The sequence below is a fragment of the Somniosus microcephalus genome, chromosome 12 (assembly GCF_052327205.1).
Source record: "Somniosus microcephalus isolate GS21.2 chromosome 12, FLI_Smic_1.0, whole genome shotgun sequence".
Taxonomy (NCBI): Eukaryota; Metazoa; Chordata; class Chondrichthyes; order Squaliformes; family Somniosidae; genus Somniosus; species Somniosus microcephalus.
This window is the reverse complement of record NC_140998.1, coordinates 193,786,459-193,809,729: the sequence shown is the minus strand read 5'-3', so window position 1 is coordinate 193,809,729 and position 23,271 is coordinate 193,786,459. Positions and strand designations below refer to the sequence as shown.

Sequence of the window (23,271 nt, the reverse complement as noted above, 5' to 3'; positions counted from 1 at the left end):
TGTGATAATGACCAGATCATGTGTTTTTGTTGCACCCACTATTAGAGCCAGGGGAACTTAAACAGCAGAAGAGAGGAGACTGGGGGAGAAAGAGCAAAGGATGGCAACGGGTGGCCAAGGAGCTCCCTCGGGAGCTGCCAGCCCAGGAGCCATTTGTAAAACAATTGATCTTTCACAATTTTGTGCCCTCGACCGCTATCTATAACCGGCTAGAGGCTAAAATATATTAGCATTAAATAAACTGCTCAATGACAATAAATCAGATCATAATTTGCTTGTTTAATAATGTTTGAATAACACTGTACACCAACATTGATTTTACTTGGACAATGTAGACAGAGATCAACCAGTTTGCATGGAAATATTTTAAATACAATACACAATACAAATTAAAATACATTTCGGCCTGTCGAGCCTGTTTCAAATAAATTACACATTTCAACCAACTTTACAATTTTCAAATTCAGCTTCTGCTTAAACTTTTGTCGACACTTTCTTAAACTTTGAAAACTACAATAACAGTATTTTACTGAACATCTGTTCACGAAATCACATGGGCAACAATTTTTCAGTCACTATATTTATTAACACAGTATATTTTGTGATAGGCACCTTTACCAACACAGATTTAACCAGACTGCATAAAGACAGCATCGATCCCAGCGATCTCTCACCATCAGAATAAAGGGGCTGTGACAGCTCGGTGGGACAAAGACTCACGGAGATTAAACACATTCAGCAGATGCTGCAGTTTATATCAGAGGGAACATTTTGAAATCCCAGTTGGAAGATACAATTTCAGTGCGAGATGGTCAGACATTAGGCTACAGCAACAGAGCCCCAAATCTCCAATCCTCACTGGGAGTGAGGAATTGTGGAATTTACCCTTATATTCCATCTTAATCCACACACAAATATTATCATAAAGAGTGATAGGTAAGAAGTATAAATATGAGTAATCTTTGAGATAACTAGTGGTTATTGAAGGCCATTCAAATAGAAAGAAATATTTAAACTTAGTCAAATTATAAATTGGTTACCGTTATCTTCATTATGTTTAAGAACATTTTCTCAGGTGAACTTTGAAAGCTGCTGAATCCTTGAAGAAATCCCTACAATGATGGCAGGTTTCAAAGCACGTGTGAGCTTTCAACTGATAGATGTAAACAAAACACTCTCCACATTCAGCACATTTATACGGCCTCTCTCCTGTGGATCCGCTGGTGTTTGTGGAGGCTCCCTGCCTGTGTGAAACTCTTTCCACATTCAGTATATTTATACGGCCTCTCTCCTGTGTGGATCCGCTGGTGTCCATGGAGGTGCCCTGCCTGTGTGAAACTCTTTCCACATTCAGTACATTTATACGGCCTCTCTCCTGTGTGGATCCGTTGGTGTCTATGGAGGGTCCCTGAATCTGTGAAACTCTCTGCACATTCAACACATTTATACGGCCGCTCTCCTGTGTGGATCCGCTGGTGTCTCTTGAGGGCCCCTGACACTGTGAAACTCTTTCCACATTCAGCACATTTATACGGCCTCTCTCCTGTGTGGATCCGCTGGTGTCTCTTGAGGGCCCCTGAATCTGTGAAACTCTTTCCACATTCAGTACATTTATACGGCCTCTCTCCTGTGTGGATCCGCTGGTGTCCATGGAGGTGTCCTGCCTGTGTGAAACTCTTTCCACATTCAGTACATTTATATGGCCTCTCTCCTGTGTGGATCCGCTGGTGATTATGGAGGCTCCCTGCCCGTGTGAAACTCTTTCCACATTCACTACATTTATGCGGCCTCTCTCCTGTGTGGATCCACTGGTCTAGGTAAAAATCTCCTGATTTTATGCATTCTCTCCTGTGGACAGATTGTGTGAACGATCCCTGCCCATTTGTGCGTTGTGCAAGATACTTTATGCTGGAAGGAGGAGATTGTCCTGCTGAAATTTGTCCACTAGATTCTGGATGTCTTCTGATGTGTTTCTGAAGAAAATCTGCAGTGGCAAAAGCAACATTGCAATGAGGGCAAGGATGACACTCATCTCGGTGCACTTGTTGCCCTGCTGGAGAAGGAAGAAAGAGAAATTGTCAGTGTAATGAATCATTTAGAAGTTTCTATTGGCAGTACAATTTGTGGTTATTTCAGTGTAAACGCAGGGCTATTTCGATGTTAATATTGGCCCAGAAATTCGGGTCGGGGGCTTCCCGCGGGTGCAAGCCCCCGACCTACACTTACATATTGCGCTGACATTTGAAGACTGGGCCTGCGTGCATTTCCGGTCTGTGGCCCGGTTTAGCTCCCAGCGCGCTGTGCGTGCGTGATCCAGCGGCGTACTTAGTGCGATGAGCTGGCTGGGATCACGTGAGCACTGGGCAACCTGTCAAACTCATGAAAAGTCCGGGCGCCCAAAACACGACTTAAACTTTAAATAAAAGTTAAAAAAACATTCCAATAATTAAATTAACTATTTATAACTTTAAAAAACTATTTTAAACAATTAATCAAATTTCTGCCAAGATTTTTTTTCAAGAAATCGGGTCCAAAAATACACTTAACTTACTGTAAATTCTTTAAAAATAATAAACCTGTGGAAAAAAATTTCTAACTTTAATTATTAGACCACTTACCTTTCAAAACTAAGTCCTTACGTCTGCTTTTCACATTCGTAAAAGTGGAGGCCTTCACGCACGGACAAACCTGTCAGAAAAAACGAAGTTCAACGCGTACGCGCTGCCTCAAACGTCGCAAGGGAACCGCCTCTTAACCCCTTGGTTCAGAGGAGAGGAAATGTCGGTTTTCCGCGCATGCGCTGTGCATGCTGAAATCCGGCACTTCCAACGGGCCCACGCGTGAGTCGCCCGTCCGTACTCACGCGTTGGGACCTGAATTACTGGGCCATTGCGAATTTAGAGGCTCCTCCAGTGAAAGAAGTGGTGAGGGGGGAATCATCAATATTGTGTGTAGATTTAAAGGGCAGTCCCAGCCCCGCTCACAGCCCCCAGTCCCTGACCCGCCCCCAGTATCAGCCCCAGATGCAGGGGTTCCACTCCCTTAATGTGCAGCTGGTCTGTGATCACCGGCAGATGATCATGGCGGTGAACGCACAATTCCCTGGCAGCAGCCATGACGCCTTCATCCTGCGCCAGACCTCAGTGGCTGACCTTTTTGAGGCCCTGGCTCACTCACGAGGCTGGCTTCTGGGCGACAAGGGCTATCCTCTCTGCCCATGGCTCATGACCCTGCTCCGTTTGCCCACCACCCTGGCAGAAGAGCTTTACAACAGCAGCCATCAGGCCACCAGGAACATTGTGGAGCACACAATTGGTGTGCTGAAGCAGCGTTTCCGCTGTCTAGACCATTCGGGGGGCGCCCTACAGTACTCGCCGGAGCATGTGGCGCGCATCGTTGTTGTCTGCTGCATGCTCCACAACCTGGCCATTCGATGCACCCGGCCAATGCCAGCCGACCCTCAAGGTCCAGCAGAGCAGGCGGATGAGGAGGTGGAGGAGGAGGAGGAGCATGCAGACGAGGAGGATCAGGAGGAGGAGGAGGAGCAGGAAGATGGGAGGGCTCCAGAAACTGGAAGGGCCGTTCGTCAGAGACTCATAAGAACTCGGTTCCAGGCCCCTCGGACGCAATGGTGGCTGTGATTCGAACAGCGCCCTCCGGTTCGCTGTTAGCCTATGAAGGCATCGATAATTGTAAATAGTGTACAGCTGGAATGTAAATAAAAGGTTTTTTTTATTTTCAAACAAGTGTTTCCTTCCAGCATGACAACGTAATGGCAACAGAAATCATAACTAACAAACTAACAGATAACTGTGTGGCAACCTGCCGAAACTAACCAAACCATAACAAACAAACACAACAGGTGTGGACTGCCTTAAAACCGGAAAAAGAGACGTCTTAGCACCTCCCTCTACTGGTGACCCCTTGATAGAGACCGAGTCCTCTTATGAGGTCGGCCCCTTCCCTCCCTGCAGCTCCTCCATAATGGTACCCCAGTGGCTGGGACAAGGCTGGGGGACGCCTGCTGAGTGTCTGGAGGCGCTGAAGCTCCTGAGGGACGGCCTGGGCGACCTCTGGGCTTGGAGGTCCCGCAAGCAGGCTGCTCCAACTGGGCATGTCTGCTAGCAGTGTGCCGCGCAGGTGGTGGCAGCTGCTCTGCTGATGTGCCAGCGTTGGCATCAGGACTGGTCATATGCAGAGAGAGGACACCTGCACTGTGGTCGGCCGACACACTGGCACTCTGACGGTGCCGCACCGGATCATCCGCCGCTATCGACTGCTCCACAGATTCATGGCCTGCTGTGGCGCTGCAAGGGCCTGGGGTGATCCTGCCTGATGTAGCTACGGTGGCAGCAGTGAGTGTTCGCGTGGCCTCAATCTGCGTGTGGACGAGGCCAGCAAGTGACTGAGTGGCAGCAGTGAGGACCTGCGTGGCAGGATCCAGTGCTTCAGAGAAGCCATGGACAGTCCTTTCCACTGCTTCGGACAAGGCCGGAACAGTCCTTTCCACTGCTTCGGACAAGGCTGGAACAGTCCTTTCCACTGCTTCGGACAAGGCCAGAACAGTCCTTTCCCCTGCTTCGGACAAGCCCTGGACAGACCTTTCCATTGCTGCCCCGAAGCCCTGGACAGTCCTTTCCATTGCTGCGCCAAAGTCCACCACACTCTTTGCCAGTGTGTCGATGGACTGAGGCATCCTCCCCACTGCATCCATAAGCTCAGCGTGCCTGAGCCGGGCCTGGGCGCTCATTTCCGCAAGGCTACGCACCTCCTCTGCACTCTGTGCAGCAGTCATTGTGGCCTGCCTCGCCCTCCGGGGAGACGGTCCCCGAGCGTCCCTACCCCCCGCGCGTTGCTGCAGGCCGCTGGTCCCTGCAACTGGCTCCTCATCAGAGCCCCCCTCCCTCCCCTCAAGGGAACTACTATCCCCAGTCTCCACATGCGGGGGCTCCCGTGAGGCTGGTATGGAGGTTCCGGCTTCCTCCTGGTCGTCGCCTCCGGAGGTACTTGCACTGGCAGCTTGAGGGGCCGGCTCCCGAGCTGGTGATGCAGCATCTGAAAGCAGGGAGGTTGAAGAGTGGCTTTAGCAAAAGGACAGTTTGGCAGCAAGGGACGCAACAGTGCGGCAATGTTATGACATGGGCCCACATTGAGAAAGCATGCTGGCGGGGGAAACAACTGAAAGGTGACAGCTGTAATAGTTGAGAACCTTACCATCACTGTGGACAATGGGGTCGGCAGCTGCAGTGGTGACAGGACCACTCAGACGTCCTCCCACAATCTGGTGGACTCTCTCCTCGAGATCCGTCAGAGGCTCCACTTGAGGACGGCCTCCTCCGGTGCGAATCTGCTCCTTTTGATTCCACGCCAGCTTGGCCTGCAGGGCAAAGGACGGGAAGTGATGTTACATGATGCCCTGAGTTATCATCTCATGCCCCCCATGGTGGAAGAGCCCTTACATGATGCCCTGAGTGATGTTCTCATGCCCCCCATGGTGGAACAGCCCTTACATGATGCCCTGAGTCAAATGTGGATGTGTGTGACCAGAAAGGGCCATGGGTGCTTGCTGACAGATGGCCATTGGGGTATCGCGCACCCTGTAGCCATAAAGTCAGGTGCTCATGGAGGGATGCATAAGTTTACATTAACTCCACTCACCCTGACGACCCAAGTGAGGTCGTTGAATTTCTTCTGGCACTGGACAGGGCTCCTGGTAGCCATGCTGCTGGAGTTGACCCTCTGAGAAACATCCCTCCAAGCTCGTCGGTAGTCCTTATGATTAGGCCTCTTGCCATTGTCTGGGTATAGGACATCTCGCCGGCGCTCCACTGCGGACACCAATTCCTCCAGAGACTGAGTGCTGAAGCGCTCTGCTCTCTGCCTCACCCTCTCCATAGGATCCAAGTTTGTTGCGCCAGAGAAGGGCCTGCACTGATTTGCGGGCCTACAAGGCGCAGAGTGTGGATGCTGGAGCTGCCTGACCCACCCCTTTAAGATCTGGCCGGCGCCTGGAAGTCTCGTGGTCATCGGTAATTGAGAGTACCTGCGCTGCGGCTGGATGCCCCGATATTGGGTTGCGCCGGCATGTTATCGCCTTGGGTGCCCCGTGTAACGCCTGAACTCACGCCTCAATCACCTTTGGGGCGCTGCAACCCAATATCGCACGAGGTGTCGATAAGTTGCGCCTGGCTATAAAATTTGCGCTCCACCAATTCTAACGCCCCAAGCGGGGCTATACCCAATTTCTAGGCCCTGGTCTTTGAAATCCTCCAAGGAACAAGGTAGATATCAATACACTTTCAATAACTTTTATAAACCAGTGTGAAAATCAGTTTTCTTAAAACTGGACAGAAAATTAAACAGCAAGTGTTGAATAAAAGGGAACTGGCTGGGAGTTGCCAGGGGCCCCAACAGTGCAATGAAGCTCACTGTATCTTTATAAATAACAACAACGTATATTGATATAGCGCCTTTAATGTAGTAAAACGTCCCAAGGCTCTTCACAGGAATATTTATAAGGCAAAAAATTTGGCACTGAGCCACAGAAGAAGAAATTAGGGCAGGTGACCAAAAGCTTGGCCAAAGACATCGGTTTTAAGGAACGCCTTAAAGGAGGAAAGAGAGGTAGCGAGGCGGAGAGGTTTAGGCAGGGAATTCCAGAGCTTAGGGCCTGGGCAACAGAAGGCACAGCCACCAATGGTTGAGCAATTATAATCAGGGATGCTCAAGAGGGGTGAATTAGAGGAGCGCAGATATCGCGGAGGGTTGTGGGGCTGAAGGAGATTCCAGGGATTGGGAGAGGCGAGGCCATGGAGGGATTTGAAAACAAGGATGTGAATTTTCAAATCGAGGCATTGCTTAACCAGGAACCAATGTAGGTCAGCGAGCACAGGGGTGATGGGTGATCGGGACATGGTGCGAGTTAGGACACGGGCAGCCGCGTTTGGATCGCTTCCAGTTTACGGAGGGTAGAATGTGGTAGGCCAGCCAGGAGTGCGTTGGAATAGTCAAGTCCAGAGGCAACAAAGGCATGGATGAGGGATTCAGCAGCGGATGAGCTGAGGCAAGGGCAGAGATGGGCGATGTTCCGGAGGTGGGAATATGCGGTCCTAGTTATGCTGCGGATATGTGCTCAGTTGAGGGTCAAATATGACACCAAGGTTGCGAACAATGTGGTTCAGCATCAGACAGATGTTAGGGAGAGGGATGCAGTCAGTGGCGAGGGAACGGAATTTGTGGTGGGGACCGAAAACATTGGCTTTGGTCTTCCCAATATTTCATTGGAGAAAATTTCTGCTCATCCAGAACTGGATGTCGGATAAGCAGTCTGACAATTTAGAGACCGTGGAGGGGTCAAGAGAAGTGGTAGTGAGGTAGAGCTGGGTGTCATCAGCGTACATGTGGAAACATTCGGATGATGTCACCAAGGGGCAACATGCAGATGATTAATAAGAGGGGACCAAAGATCGATCCTTGGGGGACAGCAGAGGTCGTCGTCGTACGTGTCTTCACACTGTTCCCTTTGGGGAACTGTATGAAGTGGTGGAAGGATTTCTGGCCGCGTTAACGCTCCTTCCGTGACCGTAACAGCAGAGGTAAGGATGCGGGAGTGGGAAGAGAAGCCGTTGCAGGTGATTCTCTGTCTACGATTAGAATGATAAGAATGGTTAGGATAGGAGGCTAGTGAATTCAGAGGCGAGAGCATGATGGATTGAGATGGAGGTTGAAATCAGAGAATGAGAAGTCGTTCAGTGCAGAGGCTGGGGGAGGAAAGCAGTGAAGATATCGTGGGAATAACATTTTTATGATACTTGGGTGGGCGTTAGAGAAAGAGAATTTAAAATGAGAGGTGAGATGCATGGACTAGGGTGAGATGCTCAAAGGAGGAGAAAGTGCCAGAGGAGTAGGGGGACAGACCAAGGTGTGATTTGGTGATGAGAGCCACACCACCACCATGGCAGTCTGCGCGGAACAAGTGGTGGAAGGTATAGCCAGGTGGAGAGGCTTCATTTAACGATAAGGTGTCATCACCCCTCAACCAACTTTCCGTCAGGGCCATGATGTTGATGCAATCATCCACGACATGCTCACGGATGGCAAGGGCCTTGTTCACAAGTGAACGGACATTCTGGAGGGAGATGTGGAGAGGGTCGGCGATGGCTGCCCCTTTGCCAGTGTCCAGTGTCAGCACTGTGGTGATGAGTTGGATGGGGAGGAGTTTGGCAACATTTGCCCCAGTGGGCATGTTGGGTGGGAAGGTCAGCGAGAGTCGGATGGGACAGTTGGGGTTGCTACTCGTAAGGAGGCAGCAACGAGTGCCTCGATGGGCCCTTCATAGGATGCCAAGAGAGGCACAGAGGGAATCTGTAAGCTTATCTAAGAAGGAAACAAACCTGGGATGGCGGCAGAGAGTAGGAAGGTCGAAGAGTAATGAAGGATTGGGGTAGGGATTTGGGAGGGCAGTGTATCCGAGAGAGGAGAGATCAAAGGGGGCATGACGACAGGAGAGAGCGGTCAGGGAGGGACAGAGAGCAAAGGAAAAGTGGGTGAGAAAGTGGAAATGTACTGAATGGCTCGGGTCCGGAGCGGTAGCCAAAGTGCACACATGAATGGACACGGGAAAAGCTCAGGTTATAGAGACCTGTTTAAATGTAGTAATTTTTGGGGGATACATATTTCCTGGTAGCAGGGAATGCTCAATTATTCAACTTGAGCGACTCCAAGTAAGTTTTCTAATAACATAATGGCCCAGAAATTCGGATCTCCACGGGTGAGTACGCATGTGGTACTTACCCGTAAGCCCAATGGAAGTGCCGGTTTCCTGCATGCACTGCGCATGTGCGGGAAACCGGCACTTCCGTTCCCCTGAAAGAAGGGGTTCAGAGTTCGAACGCATGCGCCGGAGAGGCTGCGCATGCACATCGAACTTACGTTTTTTTTGCAGGTTTTCCCGGGAGGGTAAGTCTCCAAAAGTTAGACATGTAAAAAGCAGTCGCAAGGCCTGCTTTTTACAAGGTAAGTGGTGAATTAATTAAAATTAAAACATTTTTTCCACAGGTTTATTATTTTTAAATACTTTAATGAAAGGTAAGTTTATTTTTAGCTCCGTTAGAAAAAATAAAATCATTTTTTTCAAAAATTTTAATTATTGTTTAAAATAGTTATTTCATGTAATTATAGTTTATTTAAAAATGTGATTAAAAAAAAAATTATTTGAAGATTTAGTGATGTTTTGGGGCTTGTAGTGTTTATAAGTTTGACAGCCCTTCCTGTCAAACTTATGAATGAAGCATTCCCTGCTCCGATTGGCTCCCCATGGCCCACGTGATCCCAGGGGACGCATTGAACTAACTGCACCCCTGGGATACGCAAGCACTGCGCGCCGGCAGTTGGAGGAGGCCCAGGATCGGAATTCCACGGGGGCCCACAGCTCAACGGCCGGCGCGCAAGGTAAGTGCAGGTCGGGGGCTTACACCCGCGGGAAGCCCTCGACCCAAATTTCTGGGCCATTATTCAAAAAATATTTATATTTATAAAACTCATAAATATGGATTCTAGCTATGTGATAAATATTCTATTTTCCCTGACATTGGGCAGTCAAAAAATATTTATATTTATAAAAATGGATACTAACTATATAAGTATTCAATTTTCCCTGAAATTGGGCAGTCTCAAGTCAAGCAAGGTTAGAGAATGGGGGAATGACTGGACCAAGGTGTGGAAGAGAGAATGAGAGAGGGGGAAATGGGAGAGTGTAGCACTGCCTCCATAGAGGGTGGGGGTGGGAACAATGGCTTAGCCGCCTTGGAGTTTATGGGGAACAGCCTCAATCAGTGCTGTGGGGAGAAACACGACCTCAGTGAGGGATTGGGGAATATTGCTTCAGCTGTGGGGGGCAAGGGTGTGTAACACTGTCTCAATGGAGGTGTGGGGAACAATGTCTCAGTAGGGGTGGAGGTGTAATACTGTCTCAATGGAGGTGTGGGGAACAATGTCTCAGTGGGGTGGGGGTGTAACACTGTCTCAATGGAGGTGTGGGGGAACAATGTCTCAGTGGGGTGGGGGTGTAACACTGTCTCAATGAAGGTGTGGGGGAACAATGTCTCAGTGGGGTGGGGGTGTAACACTGTCTCAATGGAGATGTGGGGAACAATGTCTCAGTGTGGTGGGGGTGTAACACTGCCTCAATGGAGGTGTGGGGAACAATGTCTCAGTAGGGGTGGGGGTGTAACACTGTCTCAATGGAGGTGTGGGGAACAATGTCTCAGTGGGGTGGGCGTGTAACAGTGTCTCAATGGAGGTGTGGGGGACAATGTCTCAGTGGGGTGAGGGTGTAACACTGTCTCAATGGAGGTGTGGGGAACAATGTCTCAGTGGGGTGGGGGTGTAACACTGTCTCAATGGAGGTGTGGGAAACAATGTCTCAGTAGGGGTGGGGGTGTAACAGTGTCTCAATGGAGGTGTGGGGACAATGTCTCAGTAGGGGTGGGGGTGTAACAGTGTCTCAATGGAGGTGTGGGGACAATGTCTCAGTAGGGGTGGGGGTGTAACAGTGTCTCAATGGAGGTGTGGGGACAATGTCTCAGTAGGGGTGGGGGTGTAACACTGTCTCAATGGAGGTGCGGGGGACAATGTCTCAGTGGGGTGGGGGTGTAACACTGTCTCAATGGAGGTGTGGGAAACAATGTCTCAGTAGGGGTGGGGGTGTCACACTGCCTCAATGGAGGTGTGGGGACAATGTCTCAGTAGGGGTGGGGGTGTAACACTGTCTCAATGGAGGTGGGGGAGCAATGTCTCAGTAGGGGTGGGGGTGTAACACTGTCTCAATGCAGGCATGGGGAACAATGTCTCAGTGGGGGTGGGGGTGTAACACTGCATCAATGGAGGTGTGGGGGACAATGTCTAGGTAGGGGTGGGTGTGTCACATTGTCTCAATGGAGGTGTGGGGAACAATGTCTCAGTGGGGTGGGGGTGTAACACTGTCTCAATGGAGGTGTGGGGAACAATGTCTCAGTAGGGGTGGGGGTCTAACACTGTCTCAATGGAGGCGTGGGGAACAATGTCTCAGTGGGGGTGGGGGTGTAACACGGTCTCAATGGAGGTGTGGGGAACAATGTCTCAGTGGGGTGGGGTGTCACATTGTCTCAATGGAGGTGTGGGGAACAATGTCTCAGTGGGGTGGGGGTGTAACACTGTCTCAATGGAGGTGTGGGGGACAATGTCTCAGTAGGGGTGGGGGTGTCACATTGCCTCAATGGAGGTGTGGGGAACAATGTCTCAGTGGGGTGGGGGTGTAACACTGTCTCAATGGAGGTGTGGGGAACAATGTCTCAGTGGGGTGGGGGGGCAACACTGTCTCAAAGGAGGTGTGGGGAACAATGTCTCAGTGGGGGTAGGGGTGTAACACTGTCTCAATGGAGGTGTGGGGAAGAATGTCGCAGTGGGGTGGGGGTGTAACACTGTCTCAATGGAGGTGTGGGGAACAATGTTTCAGTGGGGTGGGGGTGTAACACTTTCTCAGTGGAGGTGTGGGGGTCAATGTCTCAGTAGGGTGGGGGTGTAACACTGTCTCAATGGAGGTGTGGGGAACAACGTCTCAGTGGGGTGGGGATGTAACAATGTCTCAATGGAGGTGTGGGGAACAATGTCTCAGTGGGGTGGGGGTGTAACACTGTCTCAGTGGAGGTGTGGGGGTCAATGTCTCAGTAGGGTGGGGTTGTAACACTGTCTCAATGGAGGTGTGGGGAACAATGTCTCAGTGGGGTGGGGGTGTAACACTGTCTCAATGGAGGTGTGGGGAACAATGTCTCAGTGGGGTGGGGGTGTAAAACTGTCTCAGTGGAGGTGTGGGGGTCAATGTCTCAGTAGGGTAGGGGTGTAACACTGTCTCAATGGAGGTGTGGGGAACAATGTCTCAGTGGGGTGGGGGTGTAACACTGTCTCAATGAAGGTGTGGGGGACAATGTCTCAGTAGGGGTGGGGGTGTCACATTGTCTCAATGGAGGTGTGGGGAACAATGTCTCAGTAGCGGTGGGGGTGTCACATTGTCTCAATGGAGGTGTGGGGAACAATGTCTCAGTGGGGTGGGGGTGTAACACTGTCTCAATGGAGGTGTGGGGAACAATGTCTCAGTAGAGGTGAGGGTGTAACACTGCTTCAATGGAGGTGTGGGGAACAATGTCTCAGTAGGGGTGGGGGTGTAACACTGTCTCAGTGGAGGTGTGGGGGTCAATGTCTCAGTAGGGTGGGGGTGTAACACTGTCTCAATGGAGGTGTGGGGAACAATGTCTCAGTGGGGTGGGGGTGTAACACTGTCTCAGTGGAGGTGTGGGGAACAATGTCTCAGTGGGGTGGGGGTGTAACACTGTCTCAGTGGAGGTGTGGGGAACAATGTCTCAGTAGGGTGGGGGTGTAACACTGTCTCAATGGAGGTGTGGGGAACAATGTCTCAGTGGGGTGGGGGTGTAACACTGTCTCAATGGAGGTGTGGGGAACAATGTCTCAGTAGGGGTGGGGGTGTAACACTGTCTCAATGGAGGTGTGGGGGACAATGTCTCAGTAGGGTGGGGGTGTAACACAGTCTCAATGGAGGTGTGGAGGAACAATGTCTCAGTGGGGTGGGGGAGTAACACTGTATCAGTGGAGGTGTGGGGAACAATGTCTCAGTTGGGGTGGGGGTGTCACATTGCCTCAATGGAGGTGTGGGGAACAATGTCTCAGTGGGGTGGGGGTGTAACACTGTCTCAATGGAGGTGTGGGGAACAATGTCTCAGTAGACTTTGGGCCATCCCGAGTACATCCAACGCTCGATGTGAGAGCAATTCGTTCTTCAGCTGGAAAGTAGGAGGATGAGTTTTAAGGGGGCAGTTCCTGACCTCAGGGCCTATTCTACTGTGGATAACAACCATTGTCTGAGAGACGACAGTGAGACCAACTGAGGATCATTGACACACCAAAGAGTCACTGTATAGGGATCAGGAGGGGAGACACTTGCTGAATTCATCCCTTCCCAGTCCAAGAGTACTGAGGGCAACTATCCCACCTCACCTACTGTCCAGGTAGGGAAACTGGGAACTGTTAAAGCAGATAAAAAACTTAGTTGCACCTCAAGCCTTCATCTGCTCTCTATCCTCTATTAGAACATAAAAGTCACAAGTCAGTCAATTATCATAGAACCATACTGCACAGCAGGAGGCCATTTGGGCCATCATGTCTGTGCCGGCTCTTTGCAGAGTTATCCGATTAGTACCACTTCCCTGCTCTTTCCCCATAGCCTGCAATGTTTTCCTTTTCAAGTATATATCCAATTCTCTTCTGAAAGTTATTATTGAAGCTGCTGCCGGCACCCTTTCAGGCAGTCCGTTGCAGATCATAACAACTCGCTGCGTCAAAAGACATTTCCTCATCTCTCCTGACTTTTTTGCCAATTATCTTTGTCCTCTGCTATGCAGATTCTATGATAATTGACTGACGTGACTTTTATGTTCTAATACAGGATAGAGAGCAGATGAAGGCTTGAGGTGCAACTAAGTTTTGTATCTGCTTTAACGGTTCCCAGTTTCCCTACCTGGCAGTCCGTTGCAGATCATAACAACTCGCTGCGTAAAAAGATTTTACCTCATCTGCCCTGATTTTTTATCTTTGGCCTCTGGTTACTGACCCTCCTGCCAGTGGAAACAGTTTCTCTCTATCTACTCTTATCAAAACCCCACATAATTTTGAACATCTCTATTAAAAATGCTCTTAACCTGCTCTGCTCTAAGGAGAACAACCCCAGCTTCTTTAGTCTCTATACATAACATAAGAACATAAGAGTTCTGACGAAGGGTCATCGACCTGAAACATTAACTCTGTTTCTCTCTCCACAGATGCTGTCTGACCTGCTGAGTATTGCCAGCATTTTCTGTTTTTATGTTATATTATATAAGAACATAAGAATTAGGAGGAGGAGTCGGCCATATGGCCACTTGAGCCTGCTCCACCATTCAATAAGATCATGACTGATCTTCGACCTCAACTCCACTTTCCCGCCCGATCTCCATATCCCTTGATTCCCCTAGATTCCAAAAATCTATCTATCTCAGCATTGAATATACTCAATGACTCAGCATCCATAGCCCTTTGGGGCAGAGAATTCTAAAGATTCACAACTCCCCGAGTGAAGAAATTGCTCCTCATCTCAGTCTTAAATGGCCGACCCCTTATCCTGAGACTATGCCCCCTAGTTCTCGACTTTCCAGCCAGGGGAAGCAGCCTCTCAGTCTACCCGACAATCGCCCTCAGAATCTTATATGTTTCAATGAGATCACCCCTCATTCTTCTAAACTCCAGTGTATAGGCTCAATCTACTCAATCTCTCCTCATAGGATAACCTGCTCATCCCAGGAATCAATCCAGTGAACCTTTGTTGCACCGCCTCTAAGGCAAGTATATCCTTCCTCAGATAAGGTGACCAAAACTGTGCACAGTACTCCAGGTGTGGTCTCACCAAAGCCCTGCACAATTGTAGAGAGACTTCCTTCATCTTGTACTACAGCCCCCTTGCAATAAAGACCGTCTTGCCATTTGCCATCCTAATTGCTTGCTGTACCTGCTTGCTAACTCTGTGCTTCCTGTATAAGGACACCTAAATCTCTCTGAACACCAACATTTAATAGTTTCTCACCATTTAAGATATATTCTGTTTTTCTATTCTTCCTACCTCAGATTTCCTCACATTATACTCCATCTGCCACCTTATTGCCCACTCACTTAACCTGTCTATACCCCTTTGCAGGCTCTTTGTGCCCTCCTCACAGCTTACTTTCCCACCTAGTTTTGTAACGTCAGCAAACCTGGATACATTACACTCGGTCCCTTCATTTCAGTCATTCATATAAATTGTGAATAACTGAGGCCCAAGTACTGAAAGGCTTTGACATTCCTTCTAAAGTGCAGTGCACAGATTGGGGAACAATACTCTAGCTGAGGCCTAAACAGTGATTTATAAAGGTTTACCATAATTTCCTTGCGTTAGTACTTCATGCCTCTATTGATAAAGCCTAGGGTCACAAATGACTTATTAATAGCCTTAACAATATGCCCTGCCACCTTCAAAGATTTGAGTATGTGAATCCCAAGGTGTCTGTTCCTGCACCCACTTTAAAATGTTATCATTTAATTTATGTTGCCTCTCCTCAGTTTTCCTTCCAAAATGCATCACTTCACACTGCTCTGCATTAAATTTCATCTCCCATGTGACTGCCCATGTCATTAGTCTATCTACATCTTCCTGAAAACTTCTACTATCCTTTTCACTGTTTACTACGTTTCCAAGCTTTGTGTCATCTGCAAACATTGAAATTATGCCCCCAATAGTCAAAGTCCAGATCATAAATATGTATCAGAAAGAGCAGGGGTCCTAATCCTGACCCCTGGGGGATACCACTGTATACTTCCCTCCAGTCTCATAAACAACCATTCAGCACTACTCTTTGCTTTCTGTCTCATGGCCAATTTTGAATCAACGCTAACATTCCCCCTTTGATCCCATGGGCTTCGATTTTGTTAACAAGTTTATTACGTCGCACTTTATCAAACACCTTTGAGACTGTAACAGAAAACAAATGATACTTTGGCTATAGTTCCCAATTTTGGTCAGAATCCTTACATTTTGGTTCTTGTTTTGCCACCGACATTGTGGTCCATTTGATACCGAGTTCCTTGGCATATTCATCACCATACCAGACCAGCAGCTCGCACCGAGGAGGAACAGGCTTGCAGGTCCTGTAATAAATTTTGCCGCAGTGCTGAAAGGCTACAAGGTTCTGCTCCTCCTCCTGTCTGGCACAGTTAACAAACCTGGAACATAACATACAAATTGTAAGTGTAAATGAATTCACTCTCTTCTGTATAAGGTAAAAACACACAGTTTATTATATGAAGTGCTTTGGGAGAAGAGTTTAAAGACTCTGCAGTCTAGTAACCCTCTTCTCGCTGTCACAGTGGTAGCGAAACTCCTTTTATACATTTTATGAGCCGGATAAGCAAAATATTACACACAAATGTCTTCACTCAATCACGTTCCCTTAGCAACAATTCCCTTGTTCAATTATACACTTTCAATACCAACATAATTATAGTTTGTGCCTTAAGCTGAGTTTGTTTTGTCTTAGGCTGAGTTTGTTTTGTTACTTCCTTGGTGGACTTCATGTTGTTCTGCACGTACACAGTTTGATTGCTGACATTACTTGCCGCACTCAGATCGGCGGAGCCATTTTGTCTTGGTTCATGTCCCTTATTTATAATTTCACTTCTTACAGTCCCTCCTGTTGGTCCCTGGCCAAACCCAATTGGCCCGGGGAACCATTCTGATATGATTAGTTCTTGTATCCCATTGCTTGTATCGATCATTCTTTTCTGGTTGTATTCGGAATCTTTTAGATGAACAAGTCAGTTCGTCCTTGATAAACTTTTACAACCGGGGCTGCAGGAGCAACATGTTTGGCCATCTGGGTACAGCAACATTTCAACAATAAAAACATACAATATATCACGATTACTATTACAAAGAACAATATCAGTCCCTGTACCAGTGAGGTCCCAAGCGATCCCAACCAACCAGTCGCCCAATTCCACAGGGTCGAGGTAAGTGGTTGTTTGAGTTTCTCCACTTCCTTTCTTATGTGCTCGGCCAAGTTCTTAATTTTCTCCGATTTGTGTGGGATATATGTGCAACATTCAGTCCCTATTAGCACACACGTGCCCCCTTCTTTGGCTAATAAATAATCTAAGGCCATTCTGTTCTGTAAGGCCACTGTACGGAGTGCCACCATTTCTGCTCTAATGTCACTGATAGCCTCGGCCGTATCATTGGCTGTGGTTTCTAATACCTTCTCCAGCCTTCTCATCTCGTCCATGGTCAGTCCTACCCCCAACGGAGCTAGCAGGACACCAAAGAATCATTGAGACGTAGTCAGGTCTCTTTTCTGTACATGATTTCCCTGTACTTGTGAGAGGTGGTCCACAAACCTAGTATAGGGGATTACGTAGCCTAGGTAGCAAGACCCAATCCAGGTCGGTGGCAACCATGGGTATGCTTTGTGACCACAGATAAAGTAAGTACCATTATAGGAGGTGAGATTTTGAACTACAGACTCACGGACTCTCCATCTCCATCTGATCCCTTCCATATCCTTTCCACTTGTTTTGTTTAGAACATTTGTTAGTTCAAATAAACCCTGCCCCCAGTTCTGTGTCCTATTAATCTTCGTAACACTAAAAGACAGGGTACAATTACTGTGTCCCACTGCTTGTCCTCCTGTTTCATTTCTACTTAAACATATCGTCCCCTGTGGCCTTCCAGCTCCCGAGGTGTTATCTGAATCATTAAAATCACTACTGCCGTTTTGGCGCATGACCCATTCAGCCATCTCTGATGCATTAAAGAGGATGGGTCTCAAGGGGATGCCTCCCCTCGAGTGGATGGGCACATGTGCACATACCCAACATCCCTTTGTTTTTCCTGCTTGCGCTGCAGATTGGTATGACATATACAAAAAGGTATTTACATTTAGTTCTCTGGGGTTTCTCTTATTGCTCTCCGGCTCTGGAGCCTGCCTCAGTATTAACAGACAGACCCCCAATAAACACGTACATAACACCAAAATTAATTTTACCATTTTTACATCAATTTATATCCACACTTATAGAAATTAACAATGTTCAAAAAGGCGTCCTTGTGTCAATTCTATCCAGCCGTCTCAATTTCTTCTTCAGCCGTCTCCCTGGTGAAGGTTTATTCTGAAAGGCTGGACAGACATAATTATCTGGACGGTGATCAAATCGTCATGCTATGCTTACACTATGTTTTTGTCCTTGTATATCTCTCCCCCCTGTTGGTCATGATATGAGCCAGTATTTTTCGCAACAAGGACAACGTGGCCCATACGTTTAATCGGGGTTGTACACTTTCAACTGTGTCCAATGTTTCCATCTACCCACCCCCTTGATGTCAACACAGGCACAGGTATCCTCGCTGATGATGACTTGATAAGGTCCTGACCATTTTGGGGCAAAACCGGGTTTACCAGGTAAAACTTTTACCATGACTTGACTTCCCGCGGGAGGGACAGCCGGAAACTCGAGCAGACTTGTTTTGTCATCTGCCGCAGCCTGCTTATCTCTACTTTGTTGTCGCATTTCTTTTAATTGGTTGCTTAGTTCGAGGACATAGCAGCGCAGCCTATCCTTTAAAGGCCCTACATCAGTTCCTCTGGTAATTATACCTTCTGGGAGTAACATTGCCCTCCCAGTCATTAGCTCGTATGATGTTAAGCCGGTGGTACGATTTGGGGTAGCCCACAGTTTCATTAGGATGATGGGCAGTACATCTACCCATGTTTTTCCCATGTCACGGATTGCCTTTGCGAGTGCCGTCTTTAGGGTGCGATTCCTGCATTCTACCATCCCAGAACTTTGGGGGTGGTAGGGAATATGAAACTTCTGTTTTATTCCCATGAGTCCACACATTGCCTTCATGATCGTTCCAGTGAAATGGGTTCCCTGATCGGAGTCAATTTGGAGGGGCATTCCCCATCTAGTGATAATTTCCTCTGCCAAAATACATGCCTAGTGGTAGCGGTGCAATTGCAGGTTGGGAAAGCCTCGACCCATCGAGTGAACTGGTCGATAATGACCAGGCAATACTGTTTCCCCCTTGACGCGGGGAGCGGACCCGTGAAATCGATCTGGATATTTTCTCAGGGTCCCCTGGGACGTGGCTGGTGCGCGAGTCGTATTTTGACCGGGTGACCTGGATTATGCTGGGCGCATGTAATACAGCGTTGGCAGTGTTTGGCCATGTCCCGCCCCATAGTCGCTACTGCTTTCCCCCTTTCGCTGTTTTATCATCATTATACGTCCCTTGTTTGGTGAGGATCCTCCCAGGGCCGCCTGGACTGCCGTTTTGAAGGGGTCGTAAGCAACCCTTTGATTCGCCCTATCTGCATTTAGGTTAAGTAATGCCCACTGTCCACTTCGGAATCCTCCCTGGTCTCCAGGCCCTCCTACATCTCTCCATTTGTCCGCAGGATATTTGGCTCTGACCAATTGAAGTATACCCCGGGGAGGCAGGTCGTGGATGTCCCACATTTCCTCAAGTTCCCTCCAAAATTCCATATTAGTACAACGGGGCTTTAATGTCCCCAAATCTTTTAGTATCGTTTGCTTCTCCAGAGGACTAAACACCTGGTATTTTGCCGTGGGGGCTGCTAGCATCCCTCCTCTCTTGAGGGGTGCTATCTTTGTCCCCTGTTTTGTAGTTTCATCCTCACTATCACTATCTTCTACCGGCGGTGCTGATGCCACCAGGGCGTAAGGATTGGTTTTTCGTCTTTAGATTCGGAACCCTGTATTCCTACAGGGGCGCAAAGGTGTGCCTGTTTTTCATTCCAATACTCGGACTTCTCATCCTCATGGTGACCGAATCGTCCCCTCCCCATTAATTGACTCTCTAATTCCTGGATCCTCTCGTTTTTACTTGCAAGTCTAGTGTGAAGTCTCTGTACCTTATACGTTAATGCAACTAACTGGTGAACTAGTATCACCCCCACCTTCTTTCCCTTTTTCTGTTTTTGTCCTTCCCACCATTCTCTTTGGGCTTTCGGATTCTGGAGCGGGTCCCACCCCTCCTTTCTCATCTTATCAACTAAACCCTTCCGGTCGTCTGCATAGAACCTAGTAAGGGACCCTGCTGGTCCCCATTCTATTTCTTTCTCCGACGCCATTATGTAGTCCAACTTACAGTCTTACCAATGCTGAGTTCCTCTACGCGGGTTCTTGATGCCTATTAGGGATTTCAAGGGTTTGTTAGTCACAATCCTTCTGACATCACGATCCTTTAGAGACCAAGCTCAATCTCTACATATACTTGATCCTGGCCATTACATGGGGCCCAATCGCCCTCTTAATTCCGGCTCAGGCTAGATGAACGAGATGTTGGCTCTACCTTGTCCTCTGTCGATCGGTCAGAAACTTATCTATTCCTCCTCGACATTTATCGCTACCACATTAGGTCTTATCAACTCATACTTCACACTTTACACCAAACTGTGTCTCCTTACCTATCACAGACCCTTTGATTCTTGATGCTCCGATACCATTGGTTCCACCCCTCTTCCGGGTGACTCAATTTACGGGTGGTCAAAAATTTGACGTACAGCCGTGTTCGCCGATGCGGAGCGGACCTCGGCCCCAGAGCATCCTGCCGACTACGCCAATTGTAAGTGTAAATGAATTCACTCTCTTCTGTATAAGGTAAAAACACACAGTTTATTGTGAGGGTGCCTGTCAGTTCCTTCAGTAACTCCTAGATGGCACCTTCACTGGTTGGTTTCCCTTTGTTAATTGTTACTTGTTTCTCCTGTTTATTGCTTAATTGCCTTTTATCGTGTTTATTGGTTTCACCTGTTTTTGCTGGTATTTAAGTTCTGTGGTTTCTTCCCTCTGGGCTCAGTCCTGACAAGGGAGTTAGTCTCGACTAGGTGCTCAGTCTCGACTAGGTGCTCAGTCTCGACTAGGTGCTCAGTCTCGACTAGGTGCTCAGTCTCGACAAGCCTGTTGCCTATGTGGTAGCTTGCCTTGACAAGCCGGTTGCCTTAGTGGTTGCTTGTCTTGAGCTCCTATGTCTATAACTGTTTATCTGTGTTATGTTTTGCTTGTATTTAAGTTCTGCGGTTCTTCCCTTTGTTCTCGGTCTTGACAAGGTGCTGACAAGTTGCTCAGTCTTGATAAGGTGCTCAGTCCTGACAAGGGAGTCAGTCTTGACAAGGTGCTCTGTCTTGACTAGGTGCTCAGTTTTGGACAAGCTGGTTGCCCTGTGGTAGCTTGTCTTGAGCTCAGTTTGGACAAGCCGGTTGCCTCATGGTAGCTTGTCTTGAGTTCCTATCTTGACAAGCCGGTTGCCCTGGGGTAGTTTGTCTTGAGCTCAGTCTTGACAAGCCGGTTGTCTCACGGTAGCTTGTCTTGAGTTCCTATCTTGACTAGCCATTTGCCTATGTGGTAGCTTGTCTTGAGCTCCTATGTTTTGTAACTGTTTACCTGTGTGATTCTAGTAAAGTACTGTTATTTAAGACTGCATATCTGCTTCTCGCCTCACCTGTCTGCACTTGGGTCCAGAACCAGCCTCGCCCGGACAGCACCGCCCCGTGTCTACACGGCCCCGTGACAGTCAACCCTGACAGTTTATTATACGAAGCGCTTTGGGAGAAGAATTTAAAGGCTCCGCAGTCTAGTAACCCTCTTCTCGCCGTCACAGTGGTAGCGAAACTCCTTTTATACATTTTATGAGCCGGATAAGCAAAATATTACACACAAATGTCTTCACCCAATCACATTCCCTTAGCAACAATTCCCTTGTCCAATTATACTTTCATTATAGTTTGTGCCTTAAGCTGAGTTTGTTTTGTCTTAAGCTGAGTTTGTTTTGTTACTTCCTTGGTGGACTTCATGTTGTTCTGCACGTACACAGTTTGATTGCTGACATTACTTGCCGCACTCAGATCGGCGGAGCCATTTTGTCTTGGTTCATGTCCCTTATTTATAATTTCACTTCTTACACAAATATTTAAGTGGCCAAAAATAAGTTAAAATTGTAAAATGAATACAGAATGTAAAGCATATTAGTATAGCGAGTTAGAATGAGAGAACATGTCCCCCAGTCATGGACAAATTTCAATTTCAAACATACTGTCAGGAGAGGACACTCAGTGGGGACCAATCACTTCAGTGTAGATACGAAAGATAATGGCCCCAATATTACTAAGGAGTGAGTATCTGACGGGGGGTGGGGGAGATGCAGCGATCCAGAAATACGGGTTTCCCGGAGTTCCTGCTGAATTTAACGCCTAGAACTGATTTGAAAAAAAAATCTCATTTTCCCAGCCACAGCCACCCAGAATGAGAGGCTGACTGGTTGTTGGGCAGGATATTTTACAGGATAGATCATATGAAATGGGACGAATTATCTTCTTCATCCATTACAATCTTGTGATCCTCACAATACGGTATCAGTCTTCCCTCACCTCATCCAATTTGATGTAGATTCATCCTTCGCATCAATGCATTCAAAATCCTTGTTGGATTTGCTGATCTGCAGAAAAGTATTTTGATAAAAAGACTGGATTAATAAAAATTTTATAAGCAACTTTATCTTTATGTTAGACTGTCATAAGGCTTAACACGTATTGCAAGATTCCATTACATCGCCTCCCACATCTTTGAGTAAAAATTGACCTTCCTTTACCTGTGTTCTTTGATTATACCTTTTCATCCGAGTGCCCAGTTCAACACAATGGCTGGGACTGAAATGATGTAGCATAGGAGCTCGAAAAATAGTATGATGGTGCTGAACAGTTCCAGGAAGCTTTGTAAAGTATGAAAAGGTCCCTGAATTACTGTAATGTCAGAGCGCCCAGGATTTGGCAACTACTGTTCAATACATTCTGAAACTAGGAATGATGAGAGTTGGTTGAGGTGATGCCTGACTCACCTTTGTTCATAAATACAATGACAGCAGGCTCTGGGAATCTCCTGGAGCTGCTTTAATAGGATAATACCTGAATTAGAGCAACAGAACTAAATTAATCATAAGATGAACAAAGTAAAAGGGACTGGAATGTAGGCTCATTCTTTGTTGACTTTGGCTCCAGTACAAAGCCATTGGATTAAAATGATAACAGCTACAAGGCCATCCAATACCAACAGGCTCTATTCCTCAAAAACAGGAGTGGGGAATCAAGCTAAGAATGCAATAGACAGAGGCCTAGAAATTGGATAAGGCCCAAAAACAGGCGCGGACAGCATGATGTGCCCACGCCCATTCAAAGTAGTGCAGGCAGCACATAAAATTCATGCTGCATGCTCATTATAATGATTGTAGCGCTGAAATGTGCTGCTAACTGTCTTAGTGCTGATTTGGAGGGCCAATATTGGGTGGAGTCCAGTGGCCAATAAAGTTTGTTCAAGGCTCTAATACAGGGGAAGTGCTTTTTTGCACAAACAGCTCATTGTCATTGTGGAGAAAACCATGGCCCAATAGCCAAGAAAAAGGGCAAGGAGATTTTCTGATGTGACACTGGAGGCCTTGGTCCTGGAGGTTCTATGACATCCTCAGGTCCTCTACCAACAGGGGGCAGGAGGCTCGCGGACACAAGAAGGCTGTGGGTGGAGACTGCTGAAGCTGTCAGTATGATGAGTGTTGTCCACAGAACCTGGATCCAGTGCTGCAAAATG

At 47.8% G+C, this 23,271-nt stretch overlaps 1 pseudogene; it reads right to left on the bottom strand.

Annotated features, from left to right (window-relative positions):
- Window positions 1–259: 259 nt before the first annotated feature.
- LOC147109829 (uncharacterized) overlaps window positions 260–23,271 on the bottom strand; it is a 32,321-nt pseudogene continuing 9,309 nt past the window's right edge.